General features: G+C 40.7%; 1 protein-coding gene across 13 annotated transcripts in view; it reads right to left on the bottom strand.

The window, feature by feature from the left end:
• The window catches only part of nrxn2b (neurexin 2b), a 493,664-nt gene extending 470,237 nt beyond the window's left edge, over positions 1 to 23,427 (bottom strand). For all 13 annotated transcript variants that reach the window (XM_037480221.2, XM_037480234.2, XM_037480230.2 and 10 more), the window contains exon 1: positions 23,215 to 23,427. The gene's annotated coding sequence lies outside the window, so the exon portion shown is untranslated. The remainder of the gene's footprint in view (positions 1 to 23,214) is intronic.
• Between the last annotated feature and the right edge of the window lie 1,148 nt (positions 23,428 to 24,575).

Here is a 24,575-nt window from a genome sequence, read left to right as displayed (position 1 = left end):
TCAAAGTAAACCTTGAAAAACAGTCAAGACAATTCGCCCACGCTTGGAAAAAAAAAATTATTCGATGAAATACGGTAAATTGAATAAAAATGTAAGACGAACTGAACATGGGTGGCAGACGTTTGATGCATTATTTCATGTGTAATGATAAACTTTTATATTGGCTGTTGGAAATCAATTATTAAGCGCCCTTAACCATCTACTTTTCAGCCATCTCCTCCCTCTCTTCATCTGTAGCACTATGGACAAGTGGCACTGAGGACTACTGGGAATGTCTGAGTGGACTCAATCGGTTTTCGTTTGACTTTTCCTTAGAGGTAAAATCAGATTCTCGTTAAAGTCACACAAACTCAATCAGAAATAGATAAAATGCATGGTTGTACATTTTGTATCCAGTAGTTTCCAAAAGCATGCACATTTCAAAACCACATACCACTCGTAAAATTAAATCCTGCATCACCACACTTTGAGGGAGCCCAGTGTGAGTCCCACAGCTTTAGAAAAAGGGGAAGAGTTGGGAGGGACTAGGGAGTCCTAGTCTGTTGCCAATGGCTGAAGTGGAAGGGTTAGTTTAAAACAAATCTGTGTACAGATGCATCTGCATCTTAATGTATATTCCATTCAAAAACCATTACATTTGAAAAGTAACAAAATGATTAATAAATGTAAATAAATACTCTTAACTTTTAACTGGAATCCTCACAGGAAGTGAGACATGCACCCTTTGCTGGTCAGTCAGAGACAACTCCTATGGAGCAGAGTTCACAGACCCCAACAGGCTGACTGACCAGATATTTATTGAAACAAAATTGATTTCATGTGGGCTTCATTGGAAGGAATCCTCAGTGTTTATTAGGACCATTTATTAAATAATGTTTCTTCACCGACTGTAGCGATGTAGGTAAACCTACTTCTAGTGAAACCGGCAAGCTAGTCTTGTGCATTATCCAACAATTGTTTTTTTTCCCGAACCTGAAAAATACTTAATATCTTAATAATACTTTGATTTCTCATCTCTAGGCATAAGACAAAAATCAAGGAGGAACACAGTATTTCTGGGTATTGTCACCACAACATTTTAATGTTTTCAGGCACATATCTGCCCACATTTAAATATATTTATCTTTTTTAATATTCTAGCAATTGAATGACAATCCGCAGACTTCAAACCATGTATCTCAGGTAAGTAAAAAAAATCTGATATGTCAATGAAGACATTAATAGCCAACAATGTCTGTCTTTTGCAGTTCAGTATTTACATAAAACTGTATTGTGCTACTTTGAAGATTGTAGCCCATAGGGACTTTGATAGTCACTGTAAGGTAAAACCAAAGAGGATTCTGACCCTGTCATTGCCAATGCCGGCTGCAGTTCCATTATTTTTGGCATTGCTTCAACTAATGTAAATATAAAAAAACACGGAGCTCTAGCGGTTTTATAATGAGTCTGGTTGAGGCAAGTAAAGCATACAGTTGCTCTGGTTCAGTTGGTTCCACTCTTGCTTTTGGAGTGTACATTGTCTTTTACAACACGCTGGGTTTTGTCATCATTTGTCACACTTTGATATGATAGCAGGAAGGGGAAAAACTTGCTCGTGAAGAACCATAAATAATTCAAGAGGTTTTATGTGTGTTTTTGTGATCTGTGAGCAGTTATTTGGCTCTTGGTAATTGAGCATACGTTAGCTACTGTTCTGTTCCTTCCAATTTCAGGATAAACAAAAAAAACATTTCATGTTCGGCCATGACGCACAGCCTCGACTAAATACCTGATATATCGCACAACTGGCATGTCAGTAATGCATTATTAAAAACCCTTGAAGAGAAACAGATTTAAAATAGTCTGAGCAAAAGAAATAATTATGTTGTGTTGATCAATGAACAAATTAATTCATATAAGTACTCAATAACAAAGTATTCAAGTGTAGATTCTTGTAATTGGTCTGATAAAGATAAACATTGCCATCAGTGAATCTCCTCAAATAAAGGATAATTACTTCACTGTCAAGCAATATTATCATGAGGCACAATCATAAAAATTTAATTGCCTTTCCAAGTTGAGTAAACAACACAGATAAGGAAAGCACAAAGCTAGCAAAATGGGTTCATCAATAAAATACAACAAAACGTTTGGGAACAAGGCGCTACTCGGACACTGAAATCTCAAAATTACACACAGCACATTTACGGTTTGGTGTAAGCAAAATGTCCTTTTGCACTGTACAGATCTAGACTTATTATATGCCTGACAGTTATCATGGCTTTGGCTAATCTTTTCAGACATAAGCTTGTTCTGGGATCTGGGTGCAGTCAGTTAAGAACTAACTACTAATGTTTGATCATGTATGGGAAGCATAACTTAAAAGTGCTGCTGATTTTTAAAAACAGAACTTACTCTCAAAACTCTGTTTAGAATCAGCGCACAAAACGGATCCCTACAACATCTATTATTTTTATTATTATTATTATTTTTTTAAGTATGCATACAAGCAGTAGTGTGTTTATGCAGATTCATTTGAAACGTTGGCTTTTTGCATCTTTGGTCAAAATTTGTATAATTTATGTAAGCTCCTTCATTCATGCAAATCTCTTCTCAGTGGAGGAGAAGGGTTAGGGGTTAGATGAAGTATAACTGTTGGAGGTAGGGGAACCATAGATGTCAGATTTGTAAAATGAGCCTGTGAGGAAAAAAAAAAAAACATACTAGAGGAAAGGAACAATCCATCCATGGGTCCTATTACCTTGCCTACATAGGTAATGTCATGAGATGATCCCTACTAAAAGTCTCTGGATGAAAGCAAGAGCCTACAGAGGATTAAGGGAAGAGTAGGATTACAAGAGAACTAGAGATGGACAGCAAAGAAAAAAATTTGTTTTTACTGGCTACTGTTAGAATCAAAATAGAATGAAAATGAAGCCATTTCCATACAGATAACCAAGATCTCTACTAACAAATATCCTGATGCAGCAATCCAAATTAGTACCGCCTCTTTTCTCGAAGGAACCACAATGCGATTTCATTCTGTCTGCTATGGGTTAACATTATCAAAGTGATATTATGGAAATGCCTTTTACCTTGCCAAATAATCATGCATAATATATATACTTAAACCCAGACAGACACAAACTGAAACACGCTGCAGGATGAAACATTGTGCTGCCACAACAGAGCATGTGCAAAGGGATGAAAATGGCTTCTGTTCCTGGATAATAGAAAGAGCAATACTTACTTACAAGTCTGTCTGCAGCTCTCACTGTCCCTCACTGTCTGTTATCCCTCCTCTCCCCTGCCCTGGGCCACTCATGTAGATGTGTCCACTGGGGGCAACCTGAGGGGGATCCATTACACTGTCATTGATGCTGCCTGTGTGTGTGTGTGTGTGTACACACTTGTCTTTCTAATAAAGCCAAAGTTATGTATCAGCTATACTGCACCATAAAAACATCAATACCAATCCAATGATTGTCCATTAACACCTAAACCAAAGAGAAGACTGGGAAGACTAAAGCAGCATGTTGGTTAAAATGGGCTGTTCTATCGTGTGCAGAAGAGAGCACGGCTCATAAAGACAAGGCCTTTCTCTAAGTAGGTTATAGGATTTACGCTGTCCATTAGTCTGGTAATGAACAACTGGCCTTTATGACTTGCCACAGTGGAACATGCTTTTCTGTCTCTCAGCGTTTCAAATCCAAGGAGGAAATGTTATACGTGCAGCGTTTCCCCTGAGAGGTGTGATGTGGGGGGGGGGGCAGACAAACACAGACACAGCTTCTTACACACGCTCTCTTTCCGCTGGTGGGAGTGTGCAACTCTGGGCGGTACTCTGCTGTATGAAATTCAGAGAGTAGAGAAGAATAGTATATTTGCGATAAAGTAAATTTAAAATATATATATATATATATTCTACTTTTAAAAAAAATGATATTCTATGAGCAGAACAAACAAAACAATCCCCTCAATTTTCTTTAGAGGCACTTTTTAAAAATATTTTAGAGTAAAAGTACACTCAGGAGATACAAGCTAAACACAAGTTAGGATTTTTTTTTTTAATGATTTGGGTCAACTGAACATTTAAGCTTATAACTAATTCGCCTTAGGTGGTAGGGTTGTCATGATATCAAAAGCATGACTTTGATAAAATACCAGAATTCAATGCCACAAATACTGGTATAATTATCTATAGAGGTAAAAAATAAAACATCTGTATGTTTTCCTTTTTACCTGCCCTGCTTTTTGAACACAGCGCTGAATAATCGGCATTAATACAAGTGAAAACTACATGGTCCCATCACTGCATTGATTATACATGGCTATATAATGTAGCCAAATTACTTCCACATTTCACTTCTGGCATCCTTTTTTCCAACAAGCCGAGGATCGTCTGCAAAAGCTTGTACACTTGAGGCCATATCCCAATCCGTGCCATTTCCCTCATAACCCAGAAGGGACTTATCTGATGTCAACTGGTCAGTTGTTGAGTGAGGAAATAAGTTTTTTGTCAAAAATACTCTGTTGACCGGATAAATAGGTTTTGTTTGAATGCGTTTTTCCATCCACACATATGTGTCGTCTGTTTTACATCTCCATGCTTTTACTGGTTAGCATTCAATACTAATTTACGGAAAGGGTTGATAATGGGCTCAAAATGTCTGCATGATGGCCTCAAACTGGATAGATTGCAGGATTAGACAATGGGAAAGAACTGAACCCATAGCGTTAACAGGAGTGAATCTAAACCTGTGAGTGCAGAATGGGATTGGGTGCACGTCTCCCATTCAATCACACGCTGGACTGCCCCGCCTTCTTTCAGCCAATGCAGGCAGCATAACAGAGCAAAGCAGGGGGTGCACTCAGATTGTGCGCTATTTATAGTATCTGTACTATGAATATACAATATTGTATTGTTTTTAACGTTCGAATAGCGTGGTATCTTTAGTATCGGTTCACACTATTAGGTGGTGCGATAGAAGGATTGTTAGCATCAAAAGTTGCAGTTGCATAGCTTTAATATTTCTCAGCACCGGCCAGTTGACTCAATCTCATGTGTTGGAATTTATTCCTAGAGGTCCACCCGAGTATCGTTAAAAGAAAGCACCAATGCAGCTAGAAAATGTCCGTGTGAACAACATCATTTTGTGTTTCAAGTGATGTTATACTTTCTAAGCCAAGCTACCTTGATTGAATACACCTTATGCAGCGAAGTGACATTCATCATCCCTTTTGAAAGGAAGGCACTACATTGCAGTCAGTAATAAGATGATCGGATCAATAACATGCTTCCAGAGTGCTTGTGTGCGTGTGTGTGTTTATGTGCACATTTCTTTCTTCCCTTCAATCCACAGCTGGATGGCTGCTTATTTTGTGCAACGGCTACCTCAAATTCAGCGGTTCACTGTGGCAGAGGGGCTCCAAACTAACATTGATGCATGGCGTGCTGAGAGACAGGGAGAATGACTGATTGAATGAAACCTTGGAGTGGTATTTGAGACCAAAGCCTCTGACTACAGCAGCTCAGGCTGACAACCTACAAACAGAGACCCAACACAAAGCAACTGGGTTAAAGGGAGGAGGAAAAAGAGACCATGATTTGTTTGAATAAATGTTATTACTATTAGCTACGGGGTGAACAAGAGACAGTTCAAATATAATGCAGTACTACGAGTGTACAATATTGTAAACCACATTGATCTATTTAAGGGCTAAACTACATTTACAGTATGGTGCCAACTGCTCCAATAGAGTAAACCAGGGGTGTGAAACTCATTTCAGGGTCGGACCAGAAACTGCCCACTTCGATCAAAAGCGGGCCAGACCATTAAAATAATGGGTGGCAGTGACCATCTGACCGGCGGGAGGGGGGTGCCGTGCAACACCAATTGATATTGAAATAAAAAAAAAAAAAAGACACAGCGAGCCTCTCGTCTGTCAGAAACGGCCGCGCATGCGTAGGGGCCTTTCTGCAATTCTCACAATAGCAAAGTCATCCGGCGTGCCGCGAGTTTGACATGTGGTGTAAATCTACTAGTGGCCATCAGGTTGACTTTTCGTTAATGGATTTATGGACGCCATTGTTTGAAAAAATGTATCCTTGACACCTGTAACACATTTGTAAACATAGTAAATAGAAAACAATTTAAGAACAAAGCGATGTATGCTAACAATTAGAACTTTCTATACGGAAGCATATAATGAGGATTCAAGTGTCAACTAGATGTTCAATCTTTACTTTTCTTTTAATGGCTCAGCTTCCCTTCCCCCTTTCACAGAGTCTCCTCTGTGAGAGGGGTAAAGGATTAATATTACCTCTTTGCTCAGTTTCTCTGTTAAACGCAAACTAATTTAACGATAATGACAGTTGACAAGTGGCGAAATGCATGAAACACTAAATCTGTTTATTTCAAATAAAAAAAGATTACTCAGAATGGTCAGAACATGCAAACTACATCGCATTACCGCCATCACTAAAGTGACACACTCATGCTCATTAAACTGATTGAATGTTTCCTAAGCTAAATGTTGTAGAACCACTGATCATCAATCAATCCCTTTACTGATTGATTTTAGGTTTCCAGTCTTAAAATGCTGATTCAGTCCAGCTCACCGCTATCCAATCATATTGATTCATCCTTTTTAGCCACTGATAGAAAAATAGCTTGAGCACAACCAAAAATACTGTATACAAGACCAATTACATATGCACAGAAAAGAGAACACCAATAAATCTCTCCATCCAGCTTTTCTCCCGTTGCTTCTTTGCTCGGATTCCAGATCTCAGCACGACAGAGGGACTGTTCAGTAAGATGTTACCATGTGATCAACATGCCATTTTTCATAGCACCATGGCATATAAGGGCTTGGAATATGCCGTTCCGTTTTTCCAAATGTCAGCTAATTGAGGACGAGGGACTGATGATTAATTATCCAATTCCTGTGCACTGTTTACCTAGATGATTGCTTCTGATGATGGGTGATTAAAATTGAACTGCCTCTATATGTAATAACGTAACTGCTCTACCTTTGTCGGCTTTCAAAAAAAAAAAACAGCAGTACATCCATCAATACACAAGGAATGAACATGGCAATGCAGAGAAAGGTATGATATTGACATGTTTCACTCAAGAAGTTGTTGAATGCCTTTGTCAACACAAATGTTGGCAGCAGTGTGATATTCATTTGACAGTAGGTAGCAGTAGCGTGTTGGCACTTACTTATTAAACCCAAGCTGCAGAAAAGCCCAACTAAACTATGATTGTTTACTGTGTGAGCTTTAAATCAAGTTGGTTTTAGGATATTTATTAGCTTTCTTTAAGTCAATCAGATCTTCATATTTAGTTTTCAAAGTACATGAATGACACCGGTGTGCTGATGACAGAAGAAATTGCTCAGAAACCTTAGTCTGATTATGTCGTATTTGTACACCAAAATTCTGATAATACATTCCTATATATTGAAATTACAGTGAAGTTAAGATACATTTATCAAGTCATGATACAAGCTTGAGTTAAAAATGTTAAATTAGGAACCCATTAAAGCCCTAATGAGTTCCTTATAAAACAAACATTTAAAATGGTTTCAATGATCTATTGACATGTCAAATGACATGAGATTAGACCTTTATTTTAAATCAAATGTTCTTTTTAATCATAGTAGTATTTTAAAAAATGTTGCCATTTTGTGAGAGTAATAGTAACAAACTACACTATTTCTTGAGCTTAAATGCTTTGATTTACATCATTTACATTACCGCAACAACCAATCTTTTGAGTTTGTATCACTATGCAATTTTATTGAAACCAACATGAAAGGATTGAAAGGTTTCCTCCTAACATTTGTTAGTAAAAAGTGCATGCCAGGCACACAAGTAGAGACTTCTAATTGGCCTTCCATCTTCTTTCCATTTGCAAATATTGACACGTTTGTCAAAAAGCACACCTATTGAGGAAAGTATGGCCTGAACTGCTTTGGCCATTAGGCATTTGATGAATGTCACCGGGAATGCCACACAGGGAGTGAGATGTCGCCCAAGCGGCCATAATGACTTGCTGCAGATCATACAAACAGATCAGTCATTTACCAGACCAAACAGTTACCAGCTGTGGGTGATGCAAGCTAGAAAAAAACTTGTAAAAACTGAAACTACCTGTGTTAGCTGCTTGCTTAGCCTAGGAAGACTATTGAAAAACAAGAATCCTGGGTTCATAGACAGGGACAAAGAGGGAGAGACAGAGTGTTAAGTCTCTTGTCCCCCCCAAGGGATGCATCACAATTATACACAGTTGCTGCCCATGAGAATCAAAATCCCCCTCAAGCTCCATTTGCTTTGAATAGATAGGACAAAATTAAAAACACAGAGTGGGGGAGGCTATGCACAAACAGACAGAGAAAATAGAGAAAGAAGTACAGGAAAGCAAAGGATGAAGGGTTGTTGAAAGAAAGCCAGGGGGGCTGGAAAGCACACACTTCTTAGTTGAATTTCAAAATAATATTTTAATGGCCATTTCTCTTGCAGGGGTCTTCAACACGGTGCTTTAGTAGAAGAACGTCACCACAAATACTTTTAAATGTTACTTTATAGGAATCTCCTTTTTTTCAAAAATGTTTGCTTCAGTTGTCATCGACTTTCAACCCCTTTTCCTTCTCTCCCTCTTTTCATTCCTCCTCCCCAGATAATCATAAGTCATCATTTTATAAAATCGTATTAATTAATGTTCCAAAGTGGCTTCAAAACAGAGACTAGGATGTGGTCAGATGTCTGGCGGTGCCAGATGGAACAACATGAAAAGTATTATTTTCATAATTCCCTTGTGACTCAACCATCTGTATCATGTAAACCTCCAAGTAAGATCAACAAGTGGATCAATTCCTTTCCACTAGTTTTGCATTAATTCACCAAATGCTAAAAGTTGCATATACTTAGAGTCTATTCCCACTTCAATATGCCAAGCTGTTATATAGCTCCCAGACCATCCATTTGCGGTCTACACCCAAGGTTTGCATGCATGTAGAGCCATTTTATTACATTGGTTATCTACTATTACTACTACTATTGTAATTTTCAATTTACAAAGCAAAGTGGATGGGGAAGGCCGCCTTTTTGTGCTAAATCATGCATGTGTCTTGCAATGCCATTGGGCCTTAAATGCTTGGCGCTCTCATTGTGCAAGTGTGCATGCACTAAACTCAAACCACAGCAATGTTTCAACACTGTACTCTGAAATGCTCCTGACCCATCTTTGATTTAATCCTTATTATACAGACCAATATCCTCAAGAGTAGTACAGTTTTCAACCACTGTCTACAGCAACGATGGAAGGCCATTAGAGGTGAATACATTACTGTGGCCGCATAGTAGTAGATCCAGCCAGACCCATTACTAACACACTGAATATGGAACAATACAAGTATAACAAAGTGGTTCATTTTGACGTCAACAGCACAAACACACATTCCTCCCACACAAATACACAGGTAACTATGTCTGCCCCGTTATTAACAAGTACAAGCACTTCAACATGCTATTCTTCTGGAGCGCCTTTCACAAATATAATAAATCAGTGTTGCCTTGAAACTCAGCGTGCCACCAACATTAGGCCATACGGCCTGGACTAATGCATTTATAAAGCCTTCACATACCAATGGGCTGCATTTCAGCGAAAGACGCCTGACCTCAGACATTCACGTTCCGTGAACAAGAAAAGATGTTTCCTTGCCCACAGGCACCCATGAATACTCCCACACGTCTGCTCATACTCGTACAGTAACGCCTTCACTTACTTGCGCTACATCTACTATTGGCATGACCTACACATGGAAACCCCAAAGTAGCATTAAGACAATGCATGGGCATACAGTAGCACACTTGTAAGTAAGATGAACCCGGAGATCAAAGTCATTAGTTGTTGTTTTGTCAAGGGCCCTACTACAAGAATCTCATCCAGCGCTGTGTGGTAAAGAGCATCATACTGTACCCCTCCCCTCACTAAGTTACTGTACTTTTTTTCACTACATGGAAATTTAGAAAACTACACAAATATAACAGCCGAAACTCCATTTAAAATAACTGCTGGGGTGAAAGTGAGGACCCTTACAGGGTACTATTGAAGCACTTATTGAAATAATGTTAGTTCTTTTTTCAAAATCGCTACAGTACCAACCACAACGACGCCAAAAAAAATAAAAAGGGAATCCACACTTATTTGTGTATGAATAACTACTTCTCAGCAACGTGAGCATTAACAGAATAGTTTGTCAGATTGGAAAAAGAAAATATTAGTAACTTATTTGGGTAAAATAATAATTACCCAGATAGTTTAATCCTAAACAGGTCTAATTAGCCTCAAGTGAAGCCACCTGCGTTCTTATCATTTGCATATTAGCCTGGTCTCCTGTGACGTAAATAGATTTTTCTACTGTAATGACTCCGTCGAAGTTTCAATGAACCCTTACACACGGGTCTAGTTATAATTTCACTTTGACGAATTTTAATGTCAAGATAAAAACACGTAACTTACCATGTTGACGTTCTGAACTTTCACATCTTCCATCTCCGTTCTGAAAACGCCTTTTAATTCAAGCTTCACCTCAACGAACAATTAGGAAGCCGTTTGGACACTTGACAGCTAACATTTTGCACTTGTAGTCAACCTTCCACTTTTACAGAACATATTGGTTATTGTTGAAAGTGCGTAATTGGTTGTATTCTTCTTTGAAAAACACCACAGCACGGGCCAAATCAAACTTTCCCGTCTTCACAGCTTAGGGGCGTCAGGTGAAGTGTGGACTGTACCATTTCTGTCAGTGTGGAGGGGGGGCGGGGCATAATACGACTGCTAGAACATCCACGGTGGTAATTTCAAATCCCACGAGGCTTTGAAAAGACCAGTCAACTCTCCATCTGGCGTTACTCAAAATGTTTTCCATGCGTAAATTAAAGTCAAGAGTTGTTTAGTATGTTTCAGTAGTTTTGACGATCATGCTTGAGACGGATTGGAGCTTTCCGGTTTCAATCGACAATACCCAGTCTCTCTCTCTCTTTCTCTCTCTAACCTTATTGCTGAGGGAGACTGTCTCTTTATTGAATTGCCAGTGATACACTAACATATGCTATGGAGAAACCTGACAAAGAGAAATGTACACATTATTCTGAAGATCTATATCATTTATATTATACATCTGCTAGCAATGGAATGCACTCCGTCCATCTTGTTAGAGTAAGTCTTGTCAGCTTGATCACTCAACTTGAACCAATGCATATTTAAGTGCTCCCCTGTGCTTAAGAGAAAACATTTTTGAAAAGAGAAAGAATGAAATCATTTATATTTTTCTGAACTGAACTATAGCCATGGAACGACGACAAGGGAGATAGTTAGCAATTTCAGGCAGGCAAGCAACCCACAGCTCGCTCCGAAATACCCAGTCCTCTGCCCACCTTACCATTCCTCCGCCTCTCAGGAGTCAGAGCCAAGGAAAACGCCTGAAGGGCGGTGAAAGCCACGCTCTCCAGTAAGCAGAAACATGTTTAGCATTTAACACTGCACATGAGGTAAAAGGTCTTTGTTTCGAGATTTAGTCCCTTGTTTTCTCTTTCCCAGGCTCCGCTCATTCTCCTTGCCTCTATTCCTTGGCGTAAAATGACTATGTGTGATATGTTCCCGCTCACGTTGCATCCAGAGGCCCATGGTGAGCCCTCTTGGCATCTTGGGACTTATTGTGTCCCTCCCATCTCTCGCTGCTCCTCTAATAGTAATGGATTCTCGTCACTCCTCCAAATCACTTCCCACAACTGCCCCTGCACCCTGCAGCTCACTGTACATCTCTCTGTGGATACATTCCCTTGTGTTCAGGGGCTGCCTATTCACCGCTGCACAGTCAGTGGAGCATATGAATGAAGGGTAGGATGTTTTGGCAGCAATAGGCCAGAAGCGGAGGCGGACAGGCGGAGCAGAAAGGAAAGCCTTAACCCACATGTGGTCACCATGGGACCGTTCTCTTCACCCACCTGTGAAGCTGGAATTTCTCAGAGAAACGACTAAAAATCAAACAGATTTCTGATGCATTTTATGATACGCATTATGAGTCATGGTGAATGACAGCATGCTCAAGGGACATATACCCAAGGTCGTGATTTGAATTCCATTCGCGAAACACACTGAAATTGCACACAAGCCCCAGTTTGAGGGACTATTTTGTTCTCCCCCAGGAGACGACTGCTAGAGGTGAATATTGCAACCACTTGTTTTCCTACCTCCATAAACAAGTGCATTAGCCATTGCCTCAGTTAACTCATTAAACCAGCAGGGAGTGGACCACGGGGAGACAGATGACCCCTTCTTCCAACTCTATGGCAGCCAAGGTGAGCCAAAGTCAAACCACAGGTTGCTCTCTGCACCCTCACCAAAAACCCATTCCCTCTCTGTCTCTTTTTCTCAACTCTGACTGTGTTAAGTGGAGAGGGGACACATTTTATATCCCCCTGTTTATCCCCTTCCTCTATTAATTCCTGCATCCCACAGAATCATCTTGTGTCCTCCAAACCACTTCCATTTCCTACTAACTCATTTGTTTTCTATTTCCATCATTTCTCTTTCATCTTTACCCAACTTCCCCACTTGAGCAAAACATTCCAAACTAACTATATTAGACGCCTGCACTTTGTCTTACTTGTGGCATAACTATGGCTCCACAGACGAACAAACACAGACAGAATTTGTTGCTTTCACAGACTACAAGAGATGACTTATTGTTGAATTCTTCTAAGAAAACACTAATTTGCTTAGGAAAAAAGGGATGCAGAAAAAGACACATTGCTCAGCTGTCAAAAATAAAAAACCTTCACAAAATCTACAAGTGTTATGTCCTTTATGTGTTGAAAAAATGCTCCTGTGCACTTTAAACCCCCCTTGAAAATGTCAAAAATGCATTTCAATAAAGCTCAATACAACAGTATTGAGCGGTTGACATTTCGGAGATGCAAGGTCAAATACAATACACAGCAGAGCAGAAACATAAATGCCTTCTTGCTTCCTTGCCTTCACCCTCTTTGCTCTCTCTCTCTCTCTCTCTCTGTCTCTGTGACAACCAGCAGCTGTCCCCGTCCCATGCCGTGGCCTATTGGGACCATCTGTAGGGCTGGGAACAGCATTAGCTGCCATATCATCATTCTGACTTTACTCTTCCGAAGGTCACAGGTGGCGTCCGGTCAGACATCAAAAGGGCACTCGCGTGCACAAAATGGTACACACATAAACTTATAGGCATTTGTATGCACATTAAACTTTACTAAACAGGAGTTGTAGGCAATGAAAAAGGATGATCATTATTGTTGGAACAAACATTGCATGATTGTTGTGCACAGTGGATTGAATTCAATGCGTGGAATATTTTAAAAAAAGGTTTTCAGCACTATACTCCATGAATCCCTTCAGTATTTTGTTCACTGTAAAAAGCTCTTAAAGTCAATGCACCTTAAAAGAGCTTCGGTAGACATTCCACAGCTACCTTAAGTGCCCTAAGAGGCTTGGGCTTGACACATCACTACATTTACACCATGACCTAATGCAAAACCAGCCGCCCAAACATCAAAGAGCTCCAGTCAGCAGTTCTCGCCCAAAGCCTCTATTATGCGGGTATCCAGTCTGAGTTGAGTTTGAAAAAATGTCATAAAAGAAATACATGCTGGATACAAAGCAAAGGTGAGGTAAGGGAAGAAGTGGGGAGAGAGGAGAGAGTCGTGCACAGTCATCACTAAAGGCTGAGGGCTGAAAATCAGTCATAATCTAAGTAGTGTTATCCCACAAGGGCTGCAAGTTCTTCCCACTGGTTTCACTCAAGTCCATAATTAATAAAAACGGCAGCTTAAGTCACCAGCCCATACTCACACGCACAAATAAATGACCTGCATGATGTGTTTTTGTATGGGGTTGTTTCAAGCCTGTTTACTTCCAGAGTCCTGCCATTAGTTTCTGCAACAGCATTGAATAAAAGTACTGTGAGCACTGGGGGCTAAATAACAACTGGGCTGAACCAAACTAAAAATTAAAAGGGAGAAAGAGAGAAAAAGGTAGATGCTGAGAGGCACAAAATGAATAGTGCATAGTTCAAAAAAGTGTTGTTCAAGTCCCATCAAAAACACACACATGCTAACACACACAGATGCACACCACTCATCTGTCATAAAAAAAAGCTAGAGCAGCAGTCATTCTGTGGGGGGCTGTATAGGGAGCTCTGCCAACAACAGACTCAGAGTACGTAGGCCAAATCTATCACACACACACACACACACACCAACCAGGTCCTGAAAGAACAACACATCAGCGCTTCAACAGGAAGAAAGTTGCAGAGGGATAGTGAGAAGCAGTCCAGGATAAAGAGCTATCCAAGGTGCTGAGGCATTCCAACTCCCTCAGAAACCATTGGCTGAGAGAAAGAGTGTGGGCAGAATGGGCGGAGGAGAGTAACTGTCTAAGGCAATGAATCAAAAGCATGGCTCTCCTTTGGGCCTTGGATATGTTTACGTGAACGGAGCATGCCACTGTCAGACTGTTTACGTATTCCTTTGATATGCAATTTACTTTCCCTGCTGACTGAATAATTCGGTTCACAGATTGAATATTGAATATATATATATTACACATAGATAAAAGATATAGGGAAAACAACAAAAAAAACTTAAAATACAAAAAGGTAATATACTGTATACTTGCTGGCCTGGTTAATATAACATTTCTGATATGGTAAAAAATGTATAAAAGTGTCATCAACAGTGCTCTTGAAAAAGAAATGTCACAGTAGTTCAGACGATACATACTGTTATTTAAGTGCAGAAAAAGCATTGCTTCAATTTCCAAGGCGAAAGTGGGTGACTGGGAGTGAAGAGCAGACAGTTTAACTGCATAAATAAAAAAGCTTACTGTAGAAGCGCAGCATTATTATAGCACAGTAGACATACTTGACTTTCCATTAATGTTGCACTGTCTATTGACAGATAAAATAATTATATTTAAAAAGTTGGTTTCATGTTCTCCAGAGCTGCAATGGGGGAATATGATAGCAACAACTTACACTGAGTCAATCGATGTTGGGAGTTTTGTAACCCAACTAATATAGTCCAAATCTAATTAATTATTGAAATAGTATCTTTGCTCTCTGCTACTTTGTAGACAGTACATTTTACAACTGGAGACATTTACAAATGTTAAAAGTATTTACTTTTTGACAAGATTCCTGAACAGCAACAGACGCCCACACTATACGAACCTGCTTGCCTGTTTTATGGCCATAACAGCTAAATCCGATCTTTTATTTATTTTTTACTACTCAAATGACTAAAGACAAGAGTTTTTTAATTATTTTCTAATTATAGTGCTGAACCACTGCACGTGAGTGGAGAACTGAACATCATGCGGAAAAGACAGCAGCTCCCGACACAGTGGCAGTGCTGGGAGCTGCCTGGGAAAAATGTGTTGCTGAAGTACGCCAAACGGCCGTGTGCGCAAAGCATGTCCTTCCTCGATGGTCATGGAAACCTCGCGGCCTCTCCCACAGTGCATCTTGCACCCATTGTTTCTGGTCCAGCTCTCCGGCTCTCAACTGGAGAGACTGGAGGTGGCAGTGCACTGTGGGATGTGCCCCAAGCACTTAATGACATCAAGGAAGGTCACCGTAATTCTCAGAGCGGACACTCAGCGTTCAACTGTTAGTATTGAGGGAATCTTAATGAAGATACAACAATTACACATTTTGAGCCTGAGCTGAGCTAGACGTTTCATTATCAAGTATCCTGATTCGCTGTTCTCTCTTTCACTGATATATCAATAAAAATGATGTCAGTCTGTTGATGCCAAGCTCCTTACCCCCCCCCCCACTATAAATGGTGTTTTCGCAGAGAATATTCCGTCCTTTACATTTGTGATTTACAAAACCTGGTTCAAAATGTTGGTTCTAGTTCGAGATCTTTGTAGCCTTTAATATGTGACATGTGCGGTGAGATCTATGCGGGGATGTGCTCAAAACATATAAAGAATAAGAAATTCCAACAGGAATCTCCAGACGCACATCTATTAAGTGTAATCAGAGATCATCAGCAAAAGAATAATGCCGTTAATGAGGGGTGATTTGAAGTGCCAATGTGATCATATTGCAAAGTTATGAAAGCACCTGGGAAAAACACTGCATTGTGGGAACACAAGGACCTGATCCCCTCCCTGAGAACCCAACAAGGATAAACAGGGAACAAGATGGAGATGTCAGTGAGGAGAAAACAACCCCCTCACTTTCTTCCTCTCGTCATTGAGTTGCTCCGGGCCACACGGGTGTGACTAAGTCTTATAGATTCACTGCTGATGGCAGAGCAGGGTTAGCGAGTGAGTAGTGGGTAACCGAAGCAAAGTGTCCGCCTTGCAGATCCTTGGAGAAAACGACTTGGCAAGAGTGAGAGAGAGAGCCTTCAATCGATAATGCTGTGAAGAAGTTTGATAGGTTTTTGGTTGGGCTGACTTTTCAACACTTCGGCTCCGGAAGAGCTAAAAGGTTGTTTGGGTTCCTATTATCTGCCTGTGTTTTTTTTCTTTTTTTCCCTCTCTTTACTCCTCTTGTTTTCACTGATGATTCTATGTCAGCTATTCACTGTGATGTTATTGATCTCTCTTGTGAAGAGAATGATTACAAAACTGGATTTCTTTCTATTTAATCTGTAAATAAAATCTGTTCTTTTCATAGAGCTTTTGGTCATGTTACTCTTTAACTGTTGCAATCTTGAAAGTAAAACTCAGGATTTAGGATTTAGGATTTAGGGTTGTGATGTATCCAACTTTATTCAAGCATAGCTCAAGAAAATATCAAGAAACCGTGTTTTCAGGGAACCGAAAAAAAAGGATGACAGACAGGCCACAGCAGTGGTGGGAATCCCTGATACATTCCCAGGGCTCCTCACTGGAAAAACAGGCACGGGCATCTCAGCTGCTAATACCATGTGTGACTCACAACACACACTTCCTGTCGCCCTAACTCTCCAGCTTGCTATACACCAGGGGCCCGTGTCAAATGGCGTCATTCCAGGGACTCCCTGCAGGATTGGGAAGAGCAAGTCACCATACATGCTGGGCCCCCGAACACGCAGGCCAAGTGGTGTGTCGCAGTAGCTTGGAAGAGAGGGATACCACTGATGAATCCTGGACTGCTCAGACAGAGAGCGAGAGAGACTTGGAAACTTGGAAAAGAGACTGAGTGCTAAACACCCCACAATTAGCACCATTGATGGGGAGAGTGGCTGTAGTCCCAAAAAAAATCTTGTTGGTGCTTATTTAATTTCATGGCCATGATTTGAGAGGCTACAGCTCTAGACATCTTCAGACCTTTGCATGTAAACCAGGAGTGTTCAAAAATACTGGTTTATTGAAATGGTCAGTGCTCATCCTCCAACTCCACAGATCACATTGTTGAACGCTGAACTAAGGAGGGAGCTGGAAATAAATCAAATAAATATACACATTTTTGGGAAACATTGGAATCACATATTCTATATCAATATTGTGTGCTGTCTGTTATCCAGTTAGTTAAATTAGCGACGAATATAACTTACCATATTAATTTGTTGTTAGTCTAAAGTCAGAATGGAATGAGAATTTGAAAAGTGAAAGAACAAAGAGTAAAGAGAACGACAGAGTCTGCAAGACTAAAGAAAAGCCTCCACGGCATCAGAGCAGTTAGACAAGACTGACTACATGAATGGTTGGTTCGAAGGGGCTGCAGTGAGATGGAGGGAGGGACGAAGGTCCGTGAGCCTGCTCTCTCTCGCTCTCTCACCGCCCCCCCCTCATTCTTCCACCCCCGCTTCTTTTCCTGTTACCATCATTCAGACACATTCAGCCTTCAAGTCTACTTTTCCCCTTTAAAAGTGTGAAAGCGGCAGCTAAAGTGGCACATCGGCACAAATGTGACACGGTCCTCGTTTGCCCCAGACAAACAGGAAAATAAAAAAAGGGAAGTTACTAAAACTAATGTCTGGAGCGAACCGTATGGTCCAAACAGAAATTACCACCTAAGCTATCACACATTCAATTTGCTCCACCAGAAAAAAGCAGAGAAAAGTCAGTAACAGCATGAAAGCAAGATACATAATAACTATAAAAAATACACTAAAGCTAAATGTGATTGAATTTGAGTGCTCATTTTATTTCGGTGTTTCTATTTTTAATAACAAAATGGTGTCAGCAGTCATTGCTCAATTGTGGTCCTGGCTCATTACCACTGAGAGAATAAGGATGGCTATTTGTTTGACTCTTCCTGCTAAAAAAACCGCTGCATTCTGGTATTAGAAATGGCTACATATCAGAATGGAGCTAGAGGTGGATTCGTGTGATTGTTTTCTTTTAGCATGTGTTCCTCAGGTTTGGACAACTTGTATTGATTGCACTGCTGGTGTGTTTCTCTGAAAATATATTCCTGCATGACAGGACGGACAAAAGCTTTATGGATTTCTAAGGGCGAAATTAACTGTGGTGGAGAACACCCATTCTCTTAAGGGTACTTCACTGGAAGCAATATTTATAGTTTTTTAAGATGCTCTGGTGAGAGTACGCCAAGATGATGGAGGAGGAGTTTCAAAGAAAAGAAAATGATCCAAGGAAGCTTGCCTGATGGTATGACCATGTTACTGTTTATGCGTGACTCATATACAAATCAGTATAGGGAACAAAACATTTAAATCTTGACTCTGAACTTTCTTTGGATTGACTGCATCTTCAAAACTGTCTCTTTTCAGGTGTGGATAAAGAATCTTATAGCATGCATATTGCACAACCATTTTCTGAAGATCAAAGGGTTATTGTGGATTAACTTGCATTTTATTGCTTAATTACTGCTACGTCCACAAAAGCAAGTAAGTGAATGATCGAAATATCTGGCACTTTTCATTGGACCCGAATGCTATTGTGAAGTTAGATATGCAAGTGTTATGCAAGTAAATTGCATGATTATGCAAAACTAGAAATAGTGTGGTTGACTGATATCCCACAGCAGAGGGATTAGTTACTAACACCCACTCTTCAATTATGAGCATAAAACTATCACGGGAATTTTTTTGTGTCCCATATCCATGTTATGCAACCTGCTCCACTTTGAAATAGGATCATTTTTCTGTGAACCACATTTTAGCATACCATGGAAAAATCATAAAGACATTATGATTATTTGTAAAGCCGAGTGGGGTCATTTTAGTTGAACTGGCCGTGCAGCACAAAAGGCCACCAGTTTTTCTACTGACGCAGAGAGAAAGGACTGTCATCATGTTGCAGATGAATATGATGCATCATCAACAGTGAGGTTACATTGGGCCGTTGTGTCCAGAATTTGCCCTTCCAAGTGGGAAGGTAGATATTTTTAAACCTGAGAAACAGCAGTTGCCTTTGCGCTGGAGGAATTTAGGTTAAGCAGCTCAATTGCGGGTACTAAAGAGATACGTCTCACACCTGAAACAGAAGTCCCCAAAAAACTCTTCAGCCAACAATTCTTTCCATAGTTCAGGGTAAGGTGACACCCGAGGGAGATAACATTTGAGGAGAGGCCAAAAAGAGACAAAAATGCTGACATGACAATTGAAATGCTTGTTTTATTTCTACAATATTGATGCTCCCCAATCCTCTTTGAGGAATTCAGGCTGAGCCTCTTTAAAAGGCGTGAAATATGGTAATGCAAACATTTAAAATCATCCCACTGGAGGCTATGAAAAGAACATGTTCATTAATTCATTGGCCTGCTTTTTGGGCATACCCAGCTATGTAAAAAAGGGGCTAAGATTACATTACTTTCAGCTACTGTAAAAATACCTCAACCCAGATTCAGACCAATTTACCAGCTCTGCTGAATGAATTTGTGACCTGATCTCATGGAATACGGTGTGGCACGGATCAAGGGTTTTCAATACTCAAGTCCCTCAAATCTTTCCCAATTAGAAAGACTAAAGGCAAGTTGTTAAAAGCGCAAGGAGCTTTGAACTCAACTCGTGCCATTATGCTTTATTCTGAGCCTTTTCCTCCGCAGCCTACATCACGAAAAGAGATGCACAAACTTTGACAACCTCGGTAATAAATGTCCCGCCGGACGGACTAATATATGCACCAATTTAGACCCGGATACCCTTACGCCGTGGCCACACAGAAGGGCGTAACTTGAATCGGATCGATTGGCCATGCCGGATCCTCTCTTCCCACCTTTTTTCTCTGTCAGCCACCCCTTCTCTTGCTCACACAAATCCATCAACACAATCACTCAAATAATGAGAGGTCTTTAAATCCATCTCTCCATTGTAGGCCACGTTTACTCTGCCCCTACTTAATCAAAGGAGAGAGGCGACAGAAGGAGAAGGAGCTGGCAGGGGCACGTCTTCCCTCATCATGGACCCTCAGCTAAAATGGAGGGCGTGAGGCAGAGTGGGAGGAAATCTTTCATTTTCCAATTGCATTTCCTCCCCCCTTTTTTTATGTGAGTTAAAGCAGCTGTCTTCTTTATGGCTCCCCTAAGCTCCTTTAACCTCTCCTCTCTCCTACTCAGCGGGTGGACGGTGGACGGATGGACGTGAAGATGGATGAAGACAAGACAGCGCTCGAGAGAGTTAATGAGGGAGATTGCTCTCTTTGCCGCCGTGCGAGGGATTAGAGAAAGATTACCCATTCTGATTCTCTTCACTTCCAATTTTTGCTCGCTGAGTCTCTATGGTGCTAAAACTGGAGGGGTGCACTGTGGTGGGAAGGGGCCCTTTTGTTTTGACAGAGGCGATAGAAGACAGTAACTCGGCCGTGTCAAAGGAAAATAACAGCTACTCAAAACACTGACCTGCAAAAGGATAGAGTTTCTGACCAATCTGAGATACCCAGCATGTGACTGAATATTGTATAAATCACATGATATCTAGCTCCTTCATCGTCCATTCTTAAAAAATAGGGTGTATTCCACCCACCGAAACACTCATGGTAGACAGTTTACAATAAGTTGCATTACTCATTTTGAAAGGCGTTGCTTTTCCGGGGTGCTCAAATGACACGCTGATTGTTTTGTTGACCAAGAATGGTGACATTTGAGTTGAAAAGCTGCCGATTTGTATTCAGAAAAGTTGTTGGGAGCCTGATGTCAGGGGGCAGAGTGAAAACAAAGAGAAGCACAGAACCTCGAATCCACTTTTTGCACTCACCGCATAACAACTGTGAAAAGGTCTGGAGAAATTATTCAAATTGTAGGGGAATTTGCAATTATTATAAGTCATCTCAACCCACAAAGGCAATGTTAAGCACCCTTCATGAAGTGCACTGAAAGGTCTGAGAACAAAAGTGGAATCATGTATTGGCCCATTTTCTGCCAGCGGTGTCTGTTCAGTGTATTATCATAAAGGGGAGAAGTCATTTAGGTGTTTCCAAAGCCATTGTCTGAAACTCATTAGACTGGATTCATGGCGGAGTTGTTTTTGTGAGTTTTTATTTTTGCATATTGGGAATTAACAACTGGATGATAAAACGTTGCTCAGCAAAAACAATATTGGTGCAGTTATTTGGTTGAATGATAATGAGGCAGCAGAAAGAAAGCAGATTTATATATATATATATATATATATTTTACGGAGATGTCAACTGTCAGCAATGTCCCTTAACAGGGACCTTTAATCTGTACATTATGAGACCTCACAAGGGGAGGTGGAAATGAGACGAATCACCTTGCTGGACCTCTGCATCATGCCACTGGTGCAATTTCCTCAAGAAGCTCTTCAAGCAATGTCCTCATGTCAAGCAGAGCTGGGACACTCACACTCTTTCTTTTAACCAAACTTCACTGCAGCAGGCATTTCTCTATGTGAAAATTGCACTTTTCCCTGCCAGAAAATTGTTTGCAGTCAAAAACAAAACTCGGGGTAGTGGTTTCAGAAAAGTGATTAATATGCAAATAATATCAAAATGAAATGCTTGTTTTCTCATACTTATTGTGTAAAATCCACGAAGCTACAGCACAAAAACCGGAGTAGGTCAGTTTCCCAAAAAGGCGTACCCGTGTGTGGGGTCTGCATTCAGACATCCTAAGACCGGTTTTTCATTCTAGCTGCAGCCAACCCCACAGCTTGACTTGAACATCACAATCAGCGCTCTACACGGTTGTACAAATCGTTATTTTTCTTCTGTTTGGGCATTTTTATGCAGAGACACTGTTACGCACCCCAGTGGGCGTTTGGCGACACGGCGACACGGGAGTCGCATGCAGTCGCCAAACTGTCGGCGCAATATAGAGCCACAAATATTTCAAATACGAACACATCGGGCTGGTCACATATACTTAGAGAACGAAACCACACGGATATGGCATTAATACCACGGAGGGGTCAGATCACAGCCATGCTGCCCTTCAGCAGCCAATTCTAATCCAGGTGTTCAGTAAAGAAAGTATACCCTCCGGTGGCCTAATTCCCGCGTCACACAGACTTTATTTTAGCATTTCATTGGAAATAATGATGGATAGATATAATAGGATAAAAAGAGTCGGTGATGGGAAAATTATGAACCATACAATTCGAGTGGGTAAAATGTATCATTTCGGGGATTTGGAATAAAGGATAAGTGAGTGTGCAAGTGAGCAGCCCGCGCGTGTGTGAAAATGAGGCCACATGTATCATCAGCAGAACATACAGCGTGTCTCGCTGCCATAATTCAAGCCGTTTTATTTATAAACCGCGGCTGTTCAATTAAAAGGCTACCTCGAGTGTTGGAATAATAACAACATTAATAATAGTAATAATAACCCCGCTCAAGCGTCAGCGTGCACACATCCACAGCTTACAGAACCACAAAAACTGACTTTCACCGAGTGCTGTCTTTTTGGGGTGCCGAACTCCCACTCCACGGACACCGTTGGCACGCGTGGCTTCAAAACATGTACGTCTATCATGTTCCACCAACACCGGATTCAAAGTGTCTGCTCCCACAGCCGCAGAAAACATACAGCAGACCCCGAATCCACTCGCCTCCCGAATTTCCTCCAAGTATTGACCCATTACGCATCGTTCGCTGCCCTTGAATCTCTCTTTAACCAGACCACAGACAGCATTTTTGATAACCTAAGTGTTTTATTTGTATTTTATTATAATCAAATATATTTTGAAAGAGTGGCAAACCCTCAATGCCAGACAACAACCCCACATGAGCATATATATTCACAGCAAAGAAAGAAAAAAGTCCTTACTGGTTTGCGGCAATCCTTCCGATATTATTGTCCAGACCTGAGGGGGTTTGTAAATATCCCTGGACGTAGCTCGGGTGCAGTTCACGCCTCTGTGCCTCTCATGTTTTATCCAGAGCGCTGAGCAGACCAGATCGCAGGTTTCCCCCCCCCCACTCTTTCCTTCAAGACAGATGTGAACAGTCCTGGCCGACGCGCTCCACCTGCATCCCTGCAGTCAAGACAACCATTAGGCGGAGCACGCCACTTTAGATCCTTTTCAAATTAAAACTCGTCGGTTAATATGTCTCGGTGGTGTCTTTTATTGTGATGGTACCATTTCCGGGTTTCTAGTGGGTTTGTGGTTGTTTATGGGTGCCTTGATGCATCTCCACCTGCATCCACTGGAAGAGACAGCAGCATGCGGAGGAGCAGCAGCGGTACCGCACTGAGGAAACAGCCCCCAAAGACACGCCCCGCTCCGGCTGGAAAAGGCTACTTCACCCGCGAGGAAAGGCGGGAGGGAGGTGCCGACTTATGCTGATCTTATGCTGAAATACTTCACGTCCCCATGTAAGTGATGAGACCTAACGGGAACATTGTAAAGATTCAAACAGAATGCACGAAGATTATGAAAGTATGTGATATGGAAATAAACCAGTGAGTCATGTCAAGAAAAATAAGGAGCAATATAAATATAAATAAAAATCTATATTTGAGCGCAATACAATTTAACAGTCATCCAACAACATGCTTCTGGTCCTGAAGGATGGCCACAGCTGCCTCCAATTACAATATAGGATATCGACTGGCAGCCTATCAGGGGCCCACCAAGGCAAAATGGAGCCTCCAATTATGAGTCACAAAATGCATGTGCTTATGGGATATAACTAGCAGGTGCACTGCTGCTGTTATTTGCTAATGACTGCTTCAGCCCTCAGACATTTCTACAGGCAGTTATGTAAAAAAACAGTGCATCATCATAAAGACATAAAAAACACATATTGTTTTTCCATAGATTGCAGAATCCTCATCCGTTTAGTAACTTGGATACAAACTTTCCACTCATGAAAGATTAATGAGAAGGTGATTAAACATTAGAGACAACAAGGTTTATTTACTATTGGCAAATACCTGAATGAATCAAAAATATGAATATTTACACGTTGCTCTATTCTCATGAGCAATTTCATCGTCTGTGTGGTAAGAGAACGTTAATGACGAATATATTACATACTTGTGAAATTTGGATCAAACATATCACATATTTTCTTCTTTTCATGTGAAATTAATAGAAAACGCCAGCCAGTCAAGTTTTTTATCCAAAGGTATGGTAATGTCGAGCTGTTAATTAAAGTAGAACTGGAAGGTTTTTCTCAGAAAAT

Source organism: Pungitius pungitius, chromosome 1 (genome assembly GCF_949316345.1).
Source record: "Pungitius pungitius chromosome 1, fPunPun2.1, whole genome shotgun sequence".
In the NCBI taxonomy this organism is placed as follows: Eukaryota; Metazoa; Chordata; class Actinopteri; order Perciformes; family Gasterosteidae; genus Pungitius; species Pungitius pungitius.
This window is presented reverse-complemented; position numbering and strand designations above follow the sequence as displayed.